Source organism: Rhipicephalus sanguineus, chromosome 4 (genome assembly GCF_013339695.2).
Source record: "Rhipicephalus sanguineus isolate Rsan-2018 chromosome 4, BIME_Rsan_1.4, whole genome shotgun sequence".
In the NCBI taxonomy this organism is placed as follows: domain Eukaryota; kingdom Metazoa; phylum Arthropoda; class Arachnida; order Ixodida; family Ixodidae; genus Rhipicephalus; species Rhipicephalus sanguineus.
Genome location: NC_051179.1, coordinates 40,210,089 through 40,235,435, shown reverse-complemented (window position 1 = coordinate 40,235,435; position 25,347 = coordinate 40,210,089).

The window sequence follows — 25,347 nt, the reverse complement described above, 5'->3', positions numbered from 1 at the left end:
TCGGAGCTGGCGGAGCTAAATTGGCCCGCAGCCACTCGTGGTTCGTCTTAGAGAGGACGTCGGTATTCCAATTAGTAAAGCCCCGTCCGCTCACTTCAGATCTCGAGTGTCCCGCGCGTTTTCCCTGAAACCGGATATACTTTTTCCTTGAGTAGCTCGCTCCTAGGCCTCGGAATTGGCGGTATATATTTATACGCCGTGCTGCGCTCGATGATAGGGAAAGCACTTTCCTTCGGGAACAATATCCGATACATATTCCTACGAGGTTATACACACTCGGCTGAAATGATCCCCGTGTATAATAAGCCCGTCCGCGGCCATACGCAGGCACTCTCTAATTGGGGGACGGCGAGGGATGATGATATCGGGGATTGAGGTCCTGGCTTTGTGGGTATAGCGGAAGACGTGCTTAGTCTTGTTCGTGCTCATGGTATTAGGTTCGCGGTATTACGTTCGTGCCATTGTTTCTGCGGGCTTACAAGAAGCAAATGTGAGGCTGAAGTTCTGGTATAATATAGGTCTTCCGCTACGGAAAGTGTCTCAGGAGATATTTTAAGCCGACTGCTTCGGGATTCGGAAAATAGCCGATGGTAGTCGGACCCTGCGCGGTCATTAGGCACGAAAATTCGATAAAACAACGAAAAAAAAAAAGGCAGAGAGAGAGAGAGAGAGAGAGAGAGAAGGTTTAGTCTTATACAGATACATTCCTCGGTGTGCAGCGCTTCGTAGAATTCAGTCGTTAAATCGCTGGGTACTGCGGCTTTCTGAGGGGCTCATATGCATACTCCAGGTATTGTAATGTTGCCCTACTTGTGTCTATAGACAACAGATACTGTATTCCATGAGAGTGTTTTCTTCACATAAAAACGCCGGTATCCCTTGTGTATGCATATAACCGCCGTAATCATTGGGTAATTCAGTGGAATTTCAGCGTCGCCAATAGGTCCCCAGAGTAGGTGATGACGATTGCTGGCCTTCTCCTGCTCTATACCCAATCGGCTCGCGACAGTCCGCTTTGAGGTCTCTTTAAATGATAGCCCGCCTGGTCTCCAACTAGTAGCGTGTTCGTATTCATTACATTGGTGAATATGTCTTGAAGTGGTTAAAGTTCTCGGTACTCCTGTGTGCCGCATAAAGTACTTTTACGATCACCTACCATACCACCATACTAGAATACTGCCGAATCCACAAATGGATCTGCGTTAACCCAGAGTCCCGCCATTACCGTGACCTTCATTGCATTCTGGGCGCTGTCGGATCGATTGCCCGTATCTACTTCTTTTTATTTCCTCCTCGCGGTGAAACAATCATTCAACAGCCCCAGAACAAATTTCCTCGCTTATTGAATTGCGAGAACAGCTCGACTCACCGACAGAGCAACTTATATACACGCCAACCGTTGGCGTGCCACCCATGCACTGTCGAACGCGCAAAAAGGTCCGTTAACTGCCGGAAACGACCGCAACCTCTCTGCAGTATCGGCAGCCTTTAACAGTTAGCGTGGCCAACCTCATTTCGCCGCCTACGCGGCGAGAACGGCACTGTGTGCTCTCAGGGTGGTCGTGCACTCCGCACGAAAGGTAATGCCCGAAAGGCGTTGGGTGTTAAGTGTGTACAGGGCGCCTGCTCTATCACGGACGCACTGAACTTGGTGCCAAAAGTGACGATATCGCGTGACCAGCCTCTCTTTCCGTCGTGGCCCTCACTGGTAGGCGTTTCTCTTGTTTTATTCTCTGTTTTTCTTTTTCGGAAACGGTGCGCTCGCAGGCGATCGCAGTTGCACTGACGCACGCTTGTACCTGAAGGAACCCGCAAGTCACAGCGAGTAAATCTGTGCAGTGCTGTTTAACATAGCGAGTCTATCCATGCGGCAGTGCGGGTACATACTTGAATAACACATCTCGGGCTAGTTGGTTGTTCATTGTAAGGCAATAAAGTGCACCGACGATTTCGATACCGCCTAATCCGAATTGTGAGTGCAGCTTCGTGTTGGGGCAAGGCCTACTGTGTTTGAAGTTTTGGCTTTCCGCAAGGTAACGACTACGCCATAATTCATAATCTTTGTGAAGTAGGACAGCACCCACTACGCCATTATTAATCTTTCCGCGGATAAGCGAGGTACCCGCTACACATCTGTGAGGTAATATGTGCACTTTGTTGATGCTGCACGTGGCTGAAGACGATGAAGAATTATGGCTGAGCACTTTGCAATGGGTGGGAAGCATGGAACCACACACTCGTTGCACAATTAACAATGTGTGATGACTGGTTGGTATTTTATTCTTCTGCCACGCTATATTACATAGGTTAACGAGGTTCCCTATAATATGACGCCTGTGTAGGGTCTTTTTGCAAATGAGTTTCAAGCACCTGCGCGGCTGTGTGGTAGAATACTCGACGCCCACGTAGAGGGCCCGGGTTCAAATCCCATTATGTCCTGGGTATTTTTTTTTCTAATTTTATTTTTTCATGTCCACCGGTTACGCCGCCGACGGCGACGGCGACGCCGCTCAACGCAGGAACGGGTGCCTAAGAGCTGCGCTCTAAAACAGCGCACACTTTACGAATACGAACAGAAGGAACACGAGGCACAGGCGCTGGGAGTACATACATTTAGCTGGAATCTCCGATCGTGCCCCTCAGTACAGTGAGAAGTATCAATTACCCTTGCCCTGCCTTGGTGTATAGCTTAGCGGCTAAAGTGTGTTGCGCTTCATAGATCGAGGATGCGGGTTCGATTCCCAGCCACGGCGGTCGCATTTCGATCGGGACTCAAGTTCGAAAACACCCCTCTGCTTTAATTTAGGTGCAAGTTAAGGAAACGCAGGTGGTCGACAATGATGCTGAGTACCCCACTTATACAACAAGCCTAATCATCATGACGTCGTTCTGGCACGGATAACCCTAGAATCAACATGCCTCGACTATCGGCTGTTCATCAGTGCACGCTTCCGCTGCGCATGCATACATCAGCCGACGAATACATGTACGGTGAGCGTAAGATAATTCATGAATGAAGTGTGCCTTGAGGTTTGGGGGAACTGTATGTTTGCACCACTTGATATACACGGTGTGTTTCGTCCTGAGTATTCATTACTTAAAATGAGAGCATGCATGAATCGACTCAGCCTCGTATTGTATTACGAATTTCAGCGCAGCGTTATTGAATATATATATATATATATATATATATATATATATATATATATATATATATATATATATATATATATATATCTGTCTTTGGAAACGTGATGCTTCGCGCGATGTATAACGTAGATAACGTAGAGTGATCGCCGGAGCATTCGCAATTTTCACAACGTTGCACGCTTTTAGTGAGACAGGCTTACAGACGCGGGTGCGTGTGCGAGGCGCAGAATGAGAACCCGGGTCTAGCGCCGCCAAATGAACGTTGCTCACGCGACTTCCTGCGCCGGCGTCCTCGCTTGCCATTGTACGCGGCTTGAGTGCGTACATAGGTGTGATTTCGTCTTTGTTCCCGCAGTCGTAGTAGCGTTCGCGTGGTGGAGCGCGTTGTAATGGTCTCTTCGATGTGCACTCACTGGGCTTTACCCGGCGAGCGCAGATGGGTTTTGTAGCCTAGGGTTTTGTAGCAGGAGTAGATCCTAAGGTAACGCAATTAACAGCTAAATTTCGCTCTGATTGACTTGACTGTACGCATGCATGACAAACGCCTCGGGGCAGAAACCTGAAAGCTTATGAAAAGGGAGACAGAGAGATACGAAGAGGGAAGGCCGCGGTGGTTAATCAAGCTTTGGCTCGGTTGGCTACTCCACACGTGGGGTGGGGGAAAGGGGCAATAATAGGTAAGATGGAGAATAAAGAAACAGAGTAAGACAAAGAAGAAATGAACAGTTAGTGTGAGCACACTCAACACGAACTCGCGCTGGTAGTTCACAGACGCTCGTGAGAGAGAGAGAGAGAGAGAGAGAGAGAGAGATAACTTTATTTATCCAATCTTAAGGGAAAGAGGCTGCGAGATGAAGGTGAGGGATCCTACTCGCGGTAGGCCTCCTCTGCCACCTCAGCCCACCTCAGGATAGCCTTCTCAGGTGCGGGGTTGTAGCTGCGCATGGCAGCCTCCCAAAGCTCCTGACTACTTAATTGTATACGAAGGCTCGGGGGAGGGGAAGTCCGGTCGCTATCAAGTATCACATTTGGGCTTTCGTTATTCAACCTAAACTGAGGACGACGCCGGAAGCCATGGAAAGGGAAAATGGTATGTGTAACCTTAAGGGACAAGAAGAGAGCATATAGAGTGGGTCGGGTAACAAACGGGTGTTAGGGACATCTTAGCCGAAATCAAGAAGAAGAAATGGGCATGGGCAGGGCATGTAGCGATAACGCAAGATAACAGCTAGTCATTAAGAGTAACATACTGTACTCCAAAAGAAGTCTAACGCGCGAGGGGGAGGCAGAAAGTTAGGTGGGCAGATAAGAAGTTTGAGGGGTAACGTGGCTGCAGCATACACGGGACCGGCTTAACTGGCGAAACATGGGAGAGGTATTTGCCCTGTAGTGGGCGTATTCGGGATGATGATGATGATGATGATGATGATGATGATGATGATGATGATGATGATGATGATGATTATGATGATAACGACAAGCACGACATTTTTCGTTGGCCTGAAAATTCTATCCTGTCATGTCTTCCAATTTCATTATTGTACTTTTCCATTCCAGTGAAAGCTCTGCACAATACTAATTACATTAGTTCAGGAGGTTATTCGTTCTATTCATTCGCGATTGCGGGCTGCCCCAAAAGAGCTTTAGCGATCATTTTCTTTCCTACGCGTCGCGCCGCTTCCCAACGATGGTTCGAGTTTCACTATTCGTTCTCGAATAGTCGATGCACCAACAAAAGATACTGTGTTGCCTCTAAAGGCTGACTTCTTCTAGCGGCAGGCTCCTGAATGTTTGAACACCGATGCGCATCTGTAGGGGGGGGGGGGGAGGACCAAGTTTCTGGGTTGATACATGCGAAGGTCGATACGTAACAACGCCGTTAGGCGAAGCCATGGATCGATACATCTATGCTATACCGTACGCAGTTATTCATCGCTTTACACACAGAGCACCCGTACGCACGCATACGTATATCGTAACGACTGTCCATGTCGGGTGCTGCATATGCTGTCGCCGGCCGGTCGCGCGCTAATGATGTCTCGGGGAATCGGGCACACGTGCCTGGGTCCGCATGCAACGCAATCGCGTTCGAGACCTGCTCTTCAAAAGGGCGTGCCCGTGTAGCCCTGCAGGCGCTGATCACGGTCGCACACGCACGCATTCGTGTGCGCCTTCGTGGCGTGTGTGCACTTTCACACGACGGCCACTCGTGCATGCCAGAGGTGCGGGCGTGCGCCGCTCGGTGAACGTGCGGTGACACGATATGCCCCCTTATTATAAAGGTGTGTACGGGTTTCGAAAGGACCGTTCTCGAATATGCGATGGAGAAACGCGAAATGTATGCCGCAGGGCTTTTGGGCGCACTCGCCGCGACGAGATTCAGCCGCGTTTGGAAGAATCAATTTCCGATGTATAGGCCGTATATTGCCGTGCCTCATGTGTTATGACGGCACGTGGACGGACCGAGCCTATATATGGGTCAGTGATCCCGTGCACACACTCTTGTTCAGGAACACAGTAGTCTTATCGTGGGAATATGCGTATACGTTCATGTTCAATGTGACCTGCAACATGGTTATTTTCATCTCGATGTTCTTTTTACCAGGGAAGCTTCAATCCTCCTCTTCCCACTCATCCTGCGCACACTTAAAGGGGCCCTGCAACACTTTTCGAGCATGCTCAAAAAGCGCTGCCGATCGGTAGTCGAGGCTCCCGAGAACACGCGAGCCAAATATTATAGCGATGCGCACGGCCTGGAATTTACAATAAATTCTCAAAGTCAGCTGAAAATCGCTCCCTCTTCTCTCGACAAATGATGTATTAGTCCGCAAAATATGACGCGATTGTCGGCAGTTTCACCATTGGCTGATGTTATAATCACGATAACACCCTCATTATTACCTTCGTTGTTAATTTTGAGTTCAATAAGTAGATAATATGTATGTTTATATTCTGTTATCGCGTTAAAAACACCGAACAAACATTAATATTAGCACTTCCGGTCTCACCGACAGCTCGTCTGCTCGTAGTTGCGTGGTTCCGTTTTCTTCGCCATGCGCAGTGCCGAAAACGTGAATATTTCTGTGCTTTTGACCATCGCCGGTTGCCGTTGAGAGTGGCAGCCGTTCGAGTGTTGCCTCGTCAGCTGGGAACTGCATCGTCGGCACGTTCTCACGACCGACCGAGGCAGCCGTGCAGCATGTCTCCGATAACAATGCTGGCGTCCGGTAATGGCGGCGCTTCTGGGTCGTCTGCCAGTACCGTCTTACGAGGCGGTGTATCGGAGTATGGGCCGAAACCGATCTCAGCTGTCATTCATTCCAAACGAGCGCGCAGGTTTGCTTCCATGGTTGGCAAAGCGATGAAAACACTACGGCGTTCGAGGTGCACACCCAACATTACCAAACCGACGCGCAGTTTTCAAGCACGCGCGATACGGCTCCGCTCGACGAGAACGACGCAAGCCGACCGGAAGTGGCGGCACAGACCACGTGGTTGCGCCCAGACGTCAGAGAGAAAAAAATGAAGAAAAAATTTCCGCCGGCGCTTTTGGGCGGAGAGCGAGGCGGAGCCTCGCTCGTCTGCGCTCCCTCCCTCGACTCGCTGCCTCGCTCTCCGCGCGCTCGCGGCGTTGAGTTGAGGGAGAAAGCTGCGGAACGTGATCTCTATAATTTGGTAACACCACTTAGACTTGACGGATTCGAAAAATTTTTGCGGCATATGACTCGTGAAGAGTCATACGCCAATAATGAGACTATTCCAATATAACCAAGAAAGGTGTTGCAGGGCCCCTTTAAACAATCTTGAAGCACAGATATGTGCTATCAAGCCCAGTGAGATAGCACTATACACATTTTATCGCTATCCCTCGAACGTTAGCTAATACTGATTTGAATGTTGCGTTTCTAACCTCTTCTATACACAATGATATAGTGCTTCCTAGTTATATCCTGAACTACTCTCCGCTCCCCCAGATTCTTCTAAAGCTGCCCGCGAATGGCGATCTGGCAGAGTCGGGACCAATATGAGAGGGAACACCGAATTGGGGTTTACTAAACGATTACTTGTAATCTACCGATGTGAATGTGACGTATTTAATTGCAAGAGATACTTTTCCACTTGAGTATTTAGTGTTGTGAACGCTTTTGCACCAGCCAGCTGCGTTGAGCCGCTGTGACCTTTAAAAGATAACTTCTGCGTTCCCTCTCATATTGTTGACGACTGTACATCCGGCAACGAATTACAGCAACACCGCTCAAGCAGCGTTCTCGCTGAACAGTTTAAAGAGGACTAGACGCTCTACATCGGCATTTCAAATATAGATCCACTAATACCTGCCTTGTCTGTATACGCTGGCCGAGGAGTCACGTTTATACACGTGAAACGAAAAATTTTTCGCTCCAACAGGCGCGCTGCGCACAAGTCCTCCGCGTTGTCAACGCGAATTACGGAGGGGTGCATACAGCCTCCGCAGATGCGCGCGCGGGTGTATACACTCGTGCATCTGTTCGTGAAAGGCGTCCATCGCGCTAATTGCATTTGCATGCGCGCCAAATGAAAGCGCGGCAGCGAGAGGGCGCGTCGCCTAGGTTTTTGTTCGAGCCGGTCTATACAACACAAATGATGAACAAGCACACACACACGCACGCATAGCGCACACGGCTCTGTCACTCGAGGAATTATACATGCGCTGTATACTGGCCTATATGAATATAGACAGCGACGAGTTGGGTTGGAGCGGGCGCAGGCCGGTCGTCAAACGTCCGTGTTCGACTAAACGCATTATGGCTGTGAAGGCTAGGTAGTACAAGGGCTTCAAATCCGCCCCCCCCCCCCCTCCTCTCTCCCGCTTCTTGTCCGGTCTATTCTATATACCTCGCTCTGAGCACCGAACATGGCTTGTCACTTTGAACAGCAGATCGCGTGCGCCTGTTTGTGCAAGTCTGCGTCAGTTCGGTGCTTTGCATGTTACCCCGACGGAGGCCCGAGTTAACGTAATTGTTCTATTATATTCGGGCGCGTTAGTTACTGTGGTTCGATATTTTGCTGAGATGGAGATGATTTCCCCTGCTTGGTGCGCACGCTATCGAAAATAACACAGCGGACGTATACGTCAGTGCAGGTTACGCCAACCGAGGCCCGAGTCGACGTGATTGCTCTATTATCTTATAGTTCCTCTAACTATTAACTATCTTTCGATATTTTGTAGAGACGGAGATGATTTGCCCTACGTGGTGCGCCCGCTGTCGCAAATAATATGGCGGACGTATACGTCAATGTCGAGTTCCCTCCCTATAGCTTGAGTCGCTCTTAGCACTGTCGCCGCCAGATGCGTCGGGAAAACGGCAGCCGAGGCACAATTAAGGGAAGAAACTATAGCGCGTAGCTAATTAGATAAATGGGCCGTCGAAATACCAAGCGGAGGTTTGGTTAAATTAGTTATTTATGTCTAGCGTAACGTAAATCAGCGAGTACTGCTATATTTCCCGTCGTGAAATTCTCGCCTAACATCAAGTACGTTGCTTTTATAAGAATGGTTCCATGAGCACATCGGCGAATAAAATGTGTATATTCTCGGATAATATATGCTATCGCGCCTTGCACAGCCGGATACATTTCATTGCGCCATACGAACGTCAATAACCTTTGTTCCAAGGTACAATGGATGAACTTCGCTTCCTTAGATAGATAGATAGATAGATAGATAGATAGATAGATAGATAGATAGATAGATAGATAGATAGATAGATAGATAGATAGATAGATAGATAGATAGATAGATAGATAGATAGATAGATAGATAGATAGATAGATAGATAGATAGATAGATAGATAGATAGATAGATAGATAGATAGATAGATAGATAGATAGATAGATAGATAGATAGATAGATAGATAGATAGATAGATAGATAGATAGATAGATAGATCAGTTACGATTTCTTTTAAGCTTCTTCGATATCTGTGTGATTCTCGCTCGAAGAGCTTTTTTTTTTTTGTCTGCAGGCGCCTACGCTCTTTTATCGTGAATCTCTGTTACAAATAGCGCGCACATATAAATGCAGACTCATACATATATGCACAAACCACGTGTATGCGGAACTACAATATGTGTTTGTTACGAGCGCCTTGTTACAAACAAGTACCGCACGTGTTCCCAACAGCATGGGAGCTATCTGAGCACACTAACAAGGCAAAGTGAAGGATTGAAGCGAGCTTGCCGGCAGATAGAGAAACTCAAGAGGAAAGAAGTCTAGACATCAAAGAGTGAGAGAGAGATAAAAGAGACTGAAACGGGGCCGAGTCAAGCCGCGAGAGAAGCCAGCTGCGTTGTGATACACGGTCGTTTGTCTCTATCTGCCAAGGGGGCATTAAATTTTGAGCCAGGCAGCGTCCCTCAGCGGCGTTCTGCATTATGCATGGCGGCGCCACGTTGCGGGGGCTCGATGTCTCCGCCGTGGGTTTCTTCCGCCCACTGGCGTGCAGAGTGCGCGCCGGCTTTAGCCTTGTAACGCTGTATACGGAGCGCCGCCTGGGTGTCTATCGTGAAAGCTGAAGAAAAGAAAAAGAAAAAGAGAGTTTGAGTCTCTGCGAAGGAAGATGTTCTGAGGAAAGAGAGACACTGTGTTGCATGATGAATACACAAGGCGGCGTTTATCTTAATGAAAGCAGCGCGAAGACGCTGTTCACGAGTGGTGGAAGAGAGCAACAGGGAGCTGAACTCGAGGCTAAGCGAGTCCGTGATGAAAGCGGGTGACAAAAAGAGATACAGGTGGCATTGATGTTTGCACTTTCCTTCGGTGTCCGGCATGGGCGTAGCTAGAAACTTCCTTGGCAGGGGGGGGGGGGGGGAGGTTAGTTCAATTACTCTTTATGTATGCTCGTGCGTGTGTTAGTATGTGCACGTGCATATATACACCCGCAAAATTGAAAAGCAGGTGTTTGAACCCCTTCCCCGAAATGTCCCCTTAATGATACCAAACCACCCAATTTTCCCTTCATGTCACTACAATGGTATCCCCTGGTCATCCCCCTCCCGACGATTGATCCGGGAGCCATCCTGAAAAACACTCATTCAAATACTTGTCCAGTCAGTCATGTCTTCATTAACGAGTCTTCACCCACCCCTCGGGCTTGGTGAGAAAACACATCCCACGGAAAGCAGACTTCGCTCTGAACAGCTCAACCTAATCCTGCAGTCGTGCACTGCAAGGAGAGCTTAGAAGCGGAGTGCAAAGTTGCCATTTTCTCAGGCGCGCCCTCTTTTTATACAGATGCCTGCGCTCACTCTCTTTGGAGCTGCTGGCGTCTGCTGTTTGACGTCGAACAACAGATAATGGCCAATAGCCGGCATAAATCGCAAGTGGCGTTCGGTTCAGAGGCGCTTCTTGCCACCGGGTGCCGCCACGTTCCGGCGCCGCGCTCCGTATAGTATGCTAACATTTCACAGTAGCCACATTATAGCGCGCACAGGAACCACAAGCGGTCGCGGTTCAACACGCGTGCTCAAGGTCATGACGCGCGCTGACGTAACTTATTTCCCCAGTGTCATCTCTCCATGTGTAGCTTTCAGTGCTGTCGTCGGGAAGAGAGAAGAGAGAAAGCGCTCGAAGCGTGCGACGAATCCCTGTAACTCCGCTCGTTCTTCAAGGAGTTGAATTGAATTGAAAACAACTTTATTTGGACCTGCGGAACATTCGAGAAACCTCTGCGGCAATCCATTCATGAGGCAATAAACTCCGACTCTGAGGTCATTCGATCAACGCTTGAAAAAGTGGTTCGGGACCTCTTTGAAAGTTGTCATTGCTATCTAATTTGCTAAGAAACTTTGGCAAGAAGCTTGGGCGGAGTGTCTCCAGCCGCTAAACCTAAAGAGCAGTCGGGCCGCGTTCTGTACCTCGACAGCAGGAAGGAAGGAAGCGGCCAGCACAGACCAGGGCTGCTGCAATGTTCGTGACAGCCACTTTGGTCACCGGGCAGCCATGCATAGTTAAATGTCGAGAGACGCTGCAGCAACTGAGGCACGCTGTCTGCGTGTCCTCGCTAGCTGGACGCTGCGTGGGATCGGCTTGGCGTGTGCGGGGGCCCTCGCGTGCCCAACGATCGGCTGGCGGCGGTGCCCGGCTGGTGTCGTGTATTATGAAAGACAAGAGACCGCCCGCGGATCCCTTCCCTCACCGCACTCAATAATGCAGCGTTATTGACGCAGCGCCGGGGACTTGATCGCCCCGCGCGTCATCCGAGCCCTGCCGGGCGCGTACGCGCGCTTTAGGCTGAGCTACAGGGCCCGGGTCATTGCACGTGAACCAACTTGCAGCGCAGCAGTGGTTAGGCTATACGATGAGAATGACAAGGAGGGGCGGCCAGCGGGCTGGGAAGGCGGAGGACGCTGACAACGTTAGTTTAAAGCGAAACGGTGAAGAAAGCGAGGAGCATTGGGGAGATTAATTATCGCTTAATTAGAACGCGTGTGCTACTTTGTAGACAGGAATGGAAGTGGGCGCATTGATCGGCGGCTCGTTTTGTTTTGTTAGACACAAGCTAATGAAACTAAGAGACAATGAAGCTAAAGAAAGTATAGGGAACATTACTTGCACGTTTTAACTGTACGCGCTATACGGATGATGTAGGCTCGGTTCGTACCTGCGGCAGCTTGATTTTTCATCCACTTTAATTCCTTTCCATTTATGTCGTAATTACTGTACTGCAGTTAAAACATGCGTGTGTCCAGTATACGTTCCTTAGATTCATTGTCTGTTGGTTTCATTAGTTTGCAGACACGAAAGAATTTGACCATCGCCGTCATGATTGAGTCTTTGTGCTTCTATATCATCGCTGTGAGAATAATCAGTTGCACTACGCGAGGAAGGGCACCATGCACTGATGGGTTTCCGATAGTCAGCATTACATAATAGGCAAGCTGTTTTGTAAGCGTGAATTAGGCGCCGCCTGATCAAACGCCGCAGGCTTTGCGAATCCTCTTTTTCGATTCGTGGGCGCACCACCATCTTGGACTGGCACACCCGCAGTTTCTCAGTTTCCATTGCAGCAAGGCGCGCCAAACTGCTGTTATGTTCGCGTGGTCAATGCCGTCGCCAAATTCTATTTTTTTTTTTGGGGGGGGTGGGGTGGAGTGGGGGAATGCAACCGCCCTTTACGTATGCTCGTGCGTGTACTGGTATGTGTGTTTATACATGTGCACACGTAAAAATTTAAAAATTCGTGGGGTGGGGGGGAGGTTTCCTCCGACCACCCGCGCTGGCTGCGTCAATTCATGGTAGTTAGTTCCCAAATACGCGCACGCGGTAAATGCATATATATATATATATATATATATATATATATAATATATATATATATATATATATATATATATATATATATATATATATATATATATATATATATATATATATATATGTGACGTATAAAGGCAGTGATGTCTGTTAGAAGCTGACGAGGAAGAGGTGGCTCGTGCAATGGAATAAAAGTATGGCGTATGAGCCACGGCCTGTCTCTCACTCATAGCGTCACACAAGTCGACAGGATGAAGACCTGGCAGCCACTTCATCAGCCGCACATTATCCACGAGCAGTAACAAGACGTCCTGACCACACATGAACTGGCGAAGCACGTCATAGCACGTCATAGCACGTCAAACTTCTCTAAAGAACAGTGCTGCCCTATGGATGACGTGTCAGCGTAGAAAATTAGAAGCAATAACAAGATTGAAGCACCACCAAGGAAACGAAGTCTGCTAGAATATTCAGTCGAAATGCGTGATTGGTGTCGGGGGTTTTCTTTGGGGCTCCGCTCAATGGAAGATTGACGATGTCAGTAGCAGTGACGTGTACGACAGCGTACACGGGCGAGTTTGAAGGTGTAAGGGACGGGCTCTAGTCCCTAGAGGGACACCGGAGAGGCCTTTTAGGCGTGTCGCGAATCACGAAAGCCCCCGCGATGCGTTAAATAATTCAGCACTGACTGATGCGGTAGGACCGACCCCTACACCCGTCGCGCTGGCACAGAGGCTATATGGTGTTCTGCTGCTTATCATAAGGTCAAGGGCTCGACTCCCGGCTGCGACGGGCGAACTTCCCTATAGGCAGAGTTGTACGTAACGCGTTAATGTAATCGATTACTTGTAATCAATTACATTTTCTTGCACTTATGTAATATAATCGATTACTTTTTTCGAAACTGTAACGTTCCAATTACATTTTCTTGTAATTGATTACCGGTAATCAGTTACTTTCTTTTTTTTTTCCAAAATCAATTTGTAACCAGTCTTCATGGCAGTTCTCTTCCCGAAAAATATGCGACCACTCTGTAGGGACCCCCCGTCCTGTCTAACAGGAAGTCCCTACAGAGCGTAATTTTTCACCTTTACCTTGGCCTCAGCAGCCAGGGGGGAGGGGGGCACACAGGGCCCGTGGCCCTCCCCCCCCCCCCCCGAAATTTTTGTTTACTATGGCATACAGAGCCCAAAATGACACTTGACCACATCTGCCTGACCGGCCTCCACTTCAAATCAAGGAGGTGCCCCCCCTACCCCCCCCCCCCCCCCGAAAAAATTTCTGCCTACACCCCTGCTTGGCCTTACCTGCAACGCCTTATACCCGAGCGCAAGCAACAGCGAAGCGCGACGCTTCATAGAGAACATGGGCAATATAGCATCGAAGCACTGCGCAACTACGAGCTGGTGCGCAAGGTGTTCCAACGTTGTAATGCCGCCCTTCGCTCCAGCGGATGCATTGAGAGAGTGTTCAGTGTGGCAGCTGCCCTCTTAACGTTGAAATGTGGAAGAGTCAGTGACGACAGCTTTGCAAAAACAACTCCCGTTGAAAGTTAACGTGTAACGCTATATCACAGAAGCCACAGTAAGCCTCTCAGCCTTCTCTTTACAGTAGTTCGTTGTAGTTTGAGTAAACTTGTGTTATTGTGGTACGGCAATAAAATTTTGACGGAAAGTAAGGCCATAGTAATCGATTGTATTTCTGTAATTGTTCAGTTACATTTCTAGGGCTGTAACTGACCACTGTAATCAATTAAGTTTTAAAGGAAGTAATTGTAATTGTAATCGGTTACTTATTTTCTGTTACGGGTACAATTCTGCCTTAGGTGAGTGACCCAAAAGCCCCATCGTACTTAGATTTATGCGCGTGTCTTAAAGAACTCCGTATCGATGAAATTAATCGTGAGCCTTCTCCAACTGCCCCCCCCCCCCCTGCCCCATCCCCCTCCCCGCTACTAATATGGCGTCCTCCACAATTCATTGTTTTTCTTGCATTGAGACGTTAGATCCCAGAAAAACGAGTCGATCTTGCGTTTTTGCGACGTTCTGTAAGCTCGTGATCTTTTCTTCTAGGCTAGAGTCACGCGATCTTGCAATATGTATGGTGTATACGTACAACGTATTCTTGCAAAAGCCCTGAGGTTACTGTGAGAACGTTGCTTGACATGTGATTTCGAACGCTGTATATTGTATATTCAACACATTTCTAAAGAACAGCTGGCGCGTTATTCGTGCACTATTTCCTTACACCAGTGGGAAATGTTTTAAGGCGAAAGCCTTACATGACTCATCAAACGCGAAAAGTGACCGTCGCTGTCGGTGGCGGTCACTTTTCAAAAGAATATCATCATGTGATGACGTCGCCATACGACGTTATCGTGACGTCACATATAGCCAAAATTTTATGCCGTCATCATGATGCCATAGCGATGTCCCTCTGACGTCGCATCACGTGACGTGACATGATGACGTCATCACATGACTTCGTCGCTTGGTCTAAGGAGGGCCAATCCCGGAGGCACTACAAAACCACGTGAGGTGCGGAAAGCTTCCAAATTTCTCCGACCGTGGAGGCAGTGAAAAACGACGTTGCGGAAGGTTTTCAAGCGGGATTAGTACAATCAAATGAGAATAAAAAAAGCAGATGCATTTCGCCTTCCACTCGTCTTACGCAAATCCATAAGGGACCGTTCGAATTTTATTTTATTGCGATAGCAATTATATGAACAGTCTCGACGGCTTTTTGCCGTCGCCGTCATGTCCTTCCGGTATCAAGTCCAAATTGATAAGATCCCCCCGCGCATCGTATGCTCCACCGCGGGTAAAAACGCGCGGGCGGGGGCGACGAACGCGGCCGAAGCAGAGATCAAACGAGCCGGCCCATTTCCGTCGCTCGGAGGGTGCATGCGATAACATCACCCCGCTCGGGAGGCCTGCCGTCGACGCAGAAAAGAAACGCCCCGCCAGTCTTTAACGACCATGAAAAAAGACGCGAGGTGGGGGGCGGGGTGGGGTTGTCGCGCGAGCAGCCACTTTGAACTTTGAATCTAAGGGCGCCATCATGAATCTAAGCCATCACAGCGGGCGGCTCGTGTACCATTTTACGTGCTGCGCTCTCAACGCGAAGTGAATATGCGGAGAGCATCTCTCCCTGGAGCGGCCGTATTCTCTTACACCAGCGTTATGTAGTTACGCGAGATCGGATACAAAACAGTTAGCTGCCAGCCTCACTTCGTGTAACACTGCAATTTGTTGCTGTCGCATTCATTGCTTCGCCCTTGTGGTGAAACTGGGAGATTTTTTTTAGGAAGTTATGTATTTGCACATAACAGACTCTCGTGAGTAACAAGAAGGAAATAAGAACGACTTGGCCGATCATCAACAAGACACTAGCCGCAAGGGGGCGGGGGGGGGAGGGCAGTCGTTTTCCTAAGGAGCTCGGCGCGCTTAAAGCGCCTTGGTCTCTCGCAGCGGCGGCGGCGCGCGGAAGCCATCTGGGCCGTGCCAAATGAGGCGGTCTCCGACACACGATGGCTTCTGGCTTCATTAGCCGCCGCGTGCCGCTTCATTACTGCGGCCGAGCAGAGGCGGCTGGGAAGAAGCCTTCTCGAGTTGGCCGCACGACGCTTAGGGTTACCACGGTGCCTCCTCCGACGGATGCTCGCGGTGCACGACTTGACGCTCTCAGATGATGGCTTCGTCAGCGAGGCTTGGCTTGGTTTGGCCTCGTGATAAAAATGAACGAGCGAATGGATGAATGAATGTGGGGCGAGTCAGAGGCGTAACACTTAGTATACTCAGAGAGGGATACCGTTTGATGATGCAAGCACAATGAATGAATGAATGAATGAATGAATGAATGAATGAATGAATGAATGAATGAATGAATGAATGAATGAATGAATGAATGAATGATCCTAACAGACAGACAGAAAACGAACTTTATTGGATCCTGAGGAGTTACGACCCCCTAACACGAGGCCGTTGTAACCGCTGGCCGCGCCCAGAGGGCCCAGGAAAGGGCGGAGCGTCACGGCGTTATGATCCTAACAAGTGCAGTTATTTTACCTGCCGAAACCAGGATATGTTTCTGATCAACGCACCGACTGAGAAGAAGAAGCAGATGACTTTCGCGTTCGAATCGTCTTAGGCAAACACACAAGAACTCTGTGAGCTTTGTCGTCGATACAGTTGCATCGTGAGATTCATGAAATGGAAAACAAGACCACAGCGCCTTACTGCAAGAGAAGCGTCAAAACAGAGGTACTATAATTGAGAAGCTATTAAAAACCGAGGACGCGCAAGTAACTTAATTGAACAGAACCTTACTCTCATGGTATATTGTGAATGAAACCACGAAATTTTGATAATTGAAGTCCCTATAAGGATTGAGTGAGTGAGTGAGTGAGTGAGTGAGTGAGTGAGTGAGTGAGTGAGTGAGTGAGTGAGTGAGTGAGTGAGTGAGTGAGTGAGTGAGTGAGTGAGTGAGTGAGTGAGTGAGTGAGTGAGTGAGTGAGTGAGTGAGTGAGTGAGTGAGTGAGTGAGTGAGTGAGTGAGTGAGTGAGTGAGTGAGTGAGTGAGTGAGTGAGTGAGCGAGCGAGCGAGCGAGCGAGCGAGCGAGTGAATTCCTGAACGTGGTCGACACAAAAAGCTGGTCTCTACTAAACTTCTGGCGAAATTAGATTTGCAGCAAAGCAATTCTCAACCCCACCGGGAGGAAACGAACATTACTGAGCTCATTCCGAGCGTCCTGGCCACGAACAAGCGCACACTACATTCGACATCGCTTTGTCTCTCTCAGCTTATCCGTTTTGGGCTAGAAACTGCACCAGCTAAGCCTTCTGTGACCGAGTTCCCCAAGGTATATTCTCGATTTGAAACCAACTGCTGCCTCCTGGGGCCATCTGCCGCCTTTACGAACGTTCTGTTTAGGGAATGTGTTGGCTTCGCTGGTGGTGGACGTGTTTGCCTATATCACCGTTGTCCGTGTCGGTACTTGGGCTGTGATACTTAACCAAGCGCTTTAGAGAACAGCAGCGCCGTCCGCGCAGCTTTAGAGAGAATAGGAAAGAAAGAAAGTGCGTTCAAGTGTCGACAGAGGCCACAGTGGTGGCTCAGCGTCGCAGCGACACGAGGACTCATTAGCCGAAGCCCGGGGGAGTCATTAGGAAGAGAGATAGCTCCCGCTTTACGTCTTTTCGTTTCAAACGCCACCTTCGGTCGCTATGTGCGTTTGCGCCGTTATGCATCTCAATCCTTCCGAGCCATGCGCGCGAGCCGCGCCCAAGCGCGGCTCTCTGTTTGCGAAAGCGCCTCATCGATTGCGTGCGCGCGATTCTCATTTAGTTCGTTCCGTCGGTGCTCTTCTGATCTGTTACGGCGCGTGCAAAGCCGATCAGTGTGCGTGACGCGTCGCATGAGAAACGGCTCCCGAGTTATGTGTGTGCGCGGGAGCGCCTGCCTTTGAAAGCGTAAACATTTGCTCGTGCATGAGCAATACTTCTGGAGATCAGCGAGGAATCCGTGGCAGCGAAATTTGAGCAAGTATAAAATAGAGGGGGTTAGAGAGATAGAAAGAGGCAAATCAGCGTGTGTGTTTTTTTTTTTCCTTTTCTCTCTTTTAATTATTAGCCCGATGAACTTTACCTGTCAGAGCCACGATATGACTATTGCAAACGCCAGAGTTGCCGTCTTTTCGCTTTTTCGTCCCCTTTAATTCATTTTATATTACGTCATAGTTACTGACACTGCAGTTAAATAATTAATTCATATAATCATTGGCGTTTTACGGCCCAAAACCACGGTATGATTATGAGAGACGCCGTAGTCGAGGGCTCCGGAAACTTCAAACACCTGGGACCTTTTAACGTGCACCTAAATCTAAGCACACGGGCCTCTGGCATTCTCGCCTCAATCGAAAATCGCTACAGTTAAAGATTACAGGTAATGTCCCCTATCCCTTCCTTGGCTTCATTGTCTGTTGGTTTCATCAGGTTGTGTCTATAACAAAGAAAACGAGCCCTTGACTCATTCCCCTTCTTTCGTTTTTTACCGTCTGGGGTTCTCAGATTGAATCAGCTGTTAGCGCCTCGTTGCTCCTGCTCTTGTGCTCATCCGCGGCGATGGTCTAGTGACGCTTGCGGCCTGAATGTCCAACGAGACGGAATGTACAACGAGACTGAATGTCCAATAGTGGACATTCAGTCTCGTTGGACATTCCGTCTCGGTTGGACATTCAGTCTCGTTGGACATTCAGTCTCGTTGGACATACAGTCTCGTTGGACATTCCGTCTCGGTTGGACATTCCGTCTCGTTGGACATTCCGTCCCGGTCACAAATTTCACTTTTCCGTTTTCGTTCCACACATCCCAATATTTGCTGTGAAAATTTTCCGAATGTGCCGTAACATTTGCGACGTGCGTGAAAATTCGTTTCGTCGTGATAGGACGTGGCACGGAGACTGCGTATTACGCACGGCAAGGATATATATATATATATATATATATATATATATATATATATATATATATATATATATATATATATATATATATATATATATATATATATATATATATATATATATATATATATAGAGAGAGAGAGAGAGAGAGAGAGAGAGAGAGAGAGAGAGAGGGAGAGAGAGAAAGCGCAAGGACACGAGGGAATAAAATAGGAAACAAGACGCAAAATGAAGTATTTAAAAATAAGGAAAAAAATATTTAAAGAGCTCACTTTTGCACCCGTTTGCTCGTGTTCATATAACTTGATGCCTTTTCAACAAATCGAGTTGAAAGTTTGCGCTTTTCATGCTTTTGTTATGTGCGTCCTCCCTAAAAATATGTACCTGTAACTTTACCACAGTTTAACAATTATGCAAATCCAAATAACCCGGTACCTCACCTTGTTGAGTAATCGATTAGCTTTCAGTTTTTTCTCGGTAATCCGTTAGTTTTTTTAAAAAGGCAATTGTACTCGCTGACGCTCTTTCACTGTAATGCGTACAAGTCTGTTCCCGACCCAGTTTTTTTTTTTTTTTTTCACTTGAGCTTCACAGCACTAATATCGATATCATTATAAGAGTAATAGAAAAGCTCGTGTTCAGGCCGGTTCTGAAAAGTCCTTATGATTTTAAACATCATAAAAACGGTTTTATTGTCGCCAACGATTACCTGTATGCTATGTGTTGTAACGAAAAATTATTCACGCGAAGCACTTTGCAAAACGCGAGCAAGATTGGCTACTTCGGCAATAAGCTCAGAAAAAATGAGCAGTTCGCAGCGGATGGCCTGATGCTCTCTTGACTGGCCCGGTGCAGCGGAGGTGTAGGTCACCGCTCATTGCACGTCACTCTAATGTGGTGTGACGTCACTAAAACTTTCGTTACGCTTCCTACACAGTGACGTCGGTGTCAGTCGCGCTAGCGATGGGTCTCGATCGCGAGAATGAGCGTTTATACCGACTTTGGAAGTGAATTAAAATATATTCTAAACGTTTGCTGCGTGCAATACTTCGTGCTGAGCGTCCTTGCTTACAGAGAAAGCCTACAGCAGGCTTTTTATAGCCTCAAAATTTGGTGACACCACCTCTTTAACGGCATGGTCTTTCCTAGACCGGCCTGCAGTTCTCTTGTAGCCGGAATGCCATGACATGTTTCCATCAAGTTAGTCAAAACTAAAGCTTATATCCCACACTCAGCATGCTTCATAATCATTCCGTGGTTCTGGCGCGTAAAACCCAAGAATTTACTTTTAAAGGAAAATTTCCTCCCTAGCTTCTTCGACCCGCATTCTTTAAGAGGAAAGAAGAATTGTTCTAGGGGCTCGTAGAAAGCCAACGATCAAGCCAAGGAAAGCATAGGTACGTTATTTGTTGATCTTTTTAATTGTAGTGTAATGAATATGACCTAAATTGAAAGGACTTAAATGGGACGAAAAAGCACACTCTCTTTTGGTGGGATTCGAACGCACAATATTCGCATTACGCGTCTGATGCTCTAACAATTAAGCTACGACGGAGGGCGCTCCCTCGTCCACTTTGTTGGGTATTTACGTGAGCTTGATCCCTGGGAGTGTTAGCAAGCGCAAACCGTCGCCGTAATTATAAGGTTGCGGGTTCGGATCCCACCGATGGAAAGGGTGTTTTTTCGTCTACTTGGATTCCTTTGAATATGGGTTATAATTATTACATCGCAGTTAAAAAAAGCAACAAATATTGTCCCCAATGTTTTATTTGGCTTAATTGGCTGTTGGTTTTCTAACAAATAACTGAGTCTCTCGAACTATTCTTCTTTCGCACTTTCATAGCAAGGGATTCGTCCTGCCTCGTGACGGTTTCTGGCAAAAATAGTGTTTCACACTCGCCGCCTTAGCTAAGAGTGGCGCTGGTAACACTCTCAGGGATTAAACGCAGGTAGATACCGCACAGAGTGGACGAGGGAGCGCCCTCTCTCGTAATCCTTTAAGGGGCTGTGATGTCCGATTTATGACAAAGATAAACAGGAACAGCAAAGTATGCAAACAACCAAAATAAAGCATTAAAGTAACATATTCAATACACATATGAAAACTAAAAATACAAAATAGAAATGAAACTAGAAATAGAAAATAGAAATAAATAAAACAAAACTTGAAATTATGGTAAATGCAGTAAAGCGAATACGGAAACAAAAATACGACGCCCGACGCCACAGACAACCAATATTTGCAAAACACACACAAAAAAATGCGATCTTCCGTTAGGCTATCTTAACCCAATGAATAAGTTGTCTGAGAAATTTCAAACGAGGACACGTTTATCTCTTCTAAATTGGACATTCCGTCTCGTTGGACATTCAGTCTCGTTGGACATTCCGTCTCGATTGTACATTCCGTCTCGTTGGACATTCCGTCTCGTTGTACATTCCGTCTCGGTTGGACATTCAGTCTCGTTGGACATTCAGTCTCGCCGGTCACGTGACCCATTGGACATTCAGTCTCGTTGTACATTCCGTCTCTTTGGACATTCAGGCTCTGAATCGTCTAGTGATTATGGCGCTCGACTCCAGATCGAATTCCAGCTGCGGCGGCCGCATTTCCATAAAGGCAAAATACTATAGGGCCGTGTACTTACTACTTCTTTGCTCCTAAGTGCAATATGAAAGATGATATTCCGGAAAGAACAAAGTATTAAGGCGCGCAAGAGTTCTCCTGAGTAGGTCACGGGATACGACACGAACGATAAGTGCCCTGTTCGAACTCGTGTCCTACAGACGTCGCTTGCTAGTGTCTGGAGATTATGATAAAGCGTTCCTGCAAAGATCAAGCCATTGAACAAATTTTTGTAGGTGGTAGTACTATCAATTTATTTATTTATTTGTTTCTTTATTTTCCCCTCTCGCGCTCTATCTTTCTCTTTTTCGCATTTTAATGATGATATGAAATACTAATTGTTAGATTTATCGTCCCAAAACCACTATATGAGGGACGCCGTAGTGGAGGGCTCCAAAAATTTCAGCCACCTGGGGCTCTTTAACTTGCACCTATATCAAAGCACACGGGATTCAAGCATTTTCGCCTCGAACGAAAATGCGCCATCGCGGCTGGGATTCGATCCCACGACCTTTGGGTCAGCAGTCGAGCACTATAACCACTAGACATTATGGCGGGCAGTTTAAATGATACTTGAAACACACAGGCTCAACTCAGAAACGTCGCACATAGGCCGGAACTAAGCTGAGAGTCACTTGACATTAAAAGCGATATCACGCAATTTTTCACCAAGTGTGGACCTGCGAGAAAGAAACAAAAAAAAAGATAAAGAAGAAAGCTTTACATCATGAAATGGGCGACCAAAAGAACACGAAGAGAAACACGCAGGAACAAAACTTGACAGAACCAAAGAAATGAGTGTGAAACAAACGCGAACGACCGAGGTTGCTTGCGAGAGTCGTGTAGTAAAACGCAAAGAAGAAGTGAAAGGGGAAAAAAAAGAATTCACTGGTGGCGCAGGCCTTCAGCGGGAACCGGCGAGACGTGACGAGAAGCGAACTTGCGAGCCAAGTCGAGACAAGACCATTAGGCGTTCCAGTTAACGCGACAGCGCGGTGGCGGCGCGCGCGATCATCTGTAAGTGAACCCATCCGGGGGGCGGCACGCCAATGTCCCAGCCACAAATAGGGACGCACCCGTAGACGACACTTTTCTTTATTTTTTCTCTTTACTAGTATTTTTATTTTTTGTTCTTGAGAGTGCGATTTACCAAGTTGAATTGCGCTCGCCTCATGCGCACAAACGCCGGCATTGTTCGCAATCTCGCGTGCTGGGACGAAAGAACAAAAGAAGAAGAAAAAGTTGATATGAGGCAGGAGCCACGTTATTGGACAGGATTGAAAGCGTTAACAAATAAAAAAGTGACACTTCGCTCTTCGTTTTACTTCGTGTTTATTTTCATGTGACGGTATCTGACCGAGCGCCAATATGACGAAAGAGCTTGTACACGTACAAAGAGCAGTGGATGGTTATATCGGTGGTCATTTGTTGCGAGCTCCAGTGCATGACAACCCGCCATGGTGGTGTAGGGGTTATGGTGCTTTATTGCTGACCCGAAGGTCGCGGGATCGAATCCCGGCCGTGGCGGCCTCATTTCGGTGAAGGCAAAATGCTAGAGGTCAGTGTTCTTTGATTTAGAGGCACGTTAAAGAACCCCAGGTGGCCGGAATTTCCGGAGCCGTCCACTGCGGCGTCTCATATAGTCCTATCGTGGTTTTGGGATGTAAAAACCCATCAATTATTATTAGTAGTAGTATTTGGCGCGACACAATTAAAGAAAAGGAAGAAAGAAGTAATAGCGAAGAAAATTCAGACGACAGCCTCGTGTACATGCGAGATGAGCAATGTTAGAGGAGAGGACGACTTCGCTTATAGACCAGAAATTCTATCGCGTGTACTAAGCAGCCATCTTTGGCTCGGTGGCTGCGGGTCAGATAGAACGAACGGCTATGTACGACAGCGTCCGGCTTGTTCTTATCGTACACTTGTAGGCAGTGTTCACTAGCCGTCAAACGTGACGTGACGTGACTTAACATTACCTGCGCTGGCCTTGCCAACGGCTAAGAGTGAAGATTATGCATACGCTCGCGCAAAACGAACGTGCGAAAGTAAAAAAAAAACCTGCTGTATAGGTTAATCATAAGCCGTCTTTGCCACCTCAGTGCAAAAGGCCTCAGGCCTGGCCGACCACCCGACCTTGATCGCCGGAATTACGGACCGTTCCACCGGTCACTGTTAGACTTCTTACATGAAGCAAATTTGTATATCTATTTGTGACACCGCGTAGTAATGCGGGCTAGGGCAGGCTTTCGAAATTTAAAACAAAAGAAATACCTCGGCGTTACAATCTGTATACAGTGCGTGTCACGCGCTCATCAGAAGCGCGGTTGAGGTGGGAAACGAAAGGTCAAGCCTCCTCGGCAAAAGTAATTCTAGTAATTAAAATGGAAGACGAGGGAAGAAAGCAGGCGTCATGAGAGGAAACGTGAAACTAAGGCTGTCTAGCTCTATTATATAAACGGTGCTGTCGTCTCTGCTAGCTGTACGTATATGGGCAGCAAGTCCACGCATGTCTAGCTGTTCCTTGGCTGCATCCAAACGTCATGCCGTGGATGCGTGAAAACCGTGAACCCCGCTTCATACCACTGCATTAACACGACATTACATTCATTTCCCTCCCCCACTTTCTGCTTGCATGGCTGAGAAGGGGCGGAGAACAGGAACACGTTCGCGTGCTTCGAACACTTTTTCGCCATGGTAGATAACGACTTTTCATGACCCGTAGTTGGTGTCAGAAACGCTCCGCATTATCACTCGGTGATGCTTCACATCTGAGACGTGCACACCGGGCTTCGACAACCGGCCTTTTGCTGGGGAAGTAGCGGTTGAACCACCGTGGACTGATCCACGAAGGCGAACTCGAGCACTTGAAGTTTTAACGCATTACTCACGAGCAAGTGGCATGGCGTGACGTTGGACTCTCCCAGTTTCATATCAGCGCATATGTCAGCTTATCCCTTCTTCCCCCCCCTCCCCCCCCCCCGCACCACCCTGCACTGGGGAAGGGGAGACAGGCAGATAATGAAGGAAAGAGTGAGGCGGAAAAGAAAGAGAGAGGAGGAGATAGAGTGGAGAGATTGGTTTGGGCTTGTTGAGTAAGGTGGATAGCTATTTCGTCAACATCCCTCCACGGCCGTCAGCTGTTGGTTTCCGCAGAACTTACCTGCCATCTGACAATATCCTCTTGAGGTCAGGAGAAAACTAAAGAGCATAATGCTATTGAGGTCGAATTTGATTAACTGTTTCTTTGCTACGAAGATTAAAAGAACACAATATGTTTAAATGCAATATGTTTAAATGCGAGCAGGAGGCAGTGCAAAACCACGTTGGGTGCAGAAAGCTTTCGGGGGAGGAGGTAAGGGGGGGGGGGGTATGTACGATCGACTGAGAAGAAGATTGATTTCGCCTTGGAGTCGTCTTAGACAAGTGCACAAGGGACAGTGTGACCATTTTTTAGGTAATTTAGAAGGGCGTGCACGGAAATCCCTGTGCCATGTAATGCACATGGAAATGTGAGGAGGCTGTACTTTAGAGAGAGATATAGTTTAATGGTTGACCAGGGTTCTCTGGTTTATGCCCAAAAGTGCGTGACCTCCTCAGTCAATGCATATAGCTCCATGGGTCACTGCTGCCGCCGGGGCCCTGCTAACCAACCGTAGCTTGTTTTCAGGGTCTTGCGTTATATCATCAGACCCTCCCACGGGTCTCCTGAAGCTCTATGGTTCCTCTGGTTGCGCTTCTTTCTGGTCGTCGTTACCTGCTGGTGCTGATGACGGTGGCAGTACGTTCCGGAATCTTTTTGTTTTTTTGCAC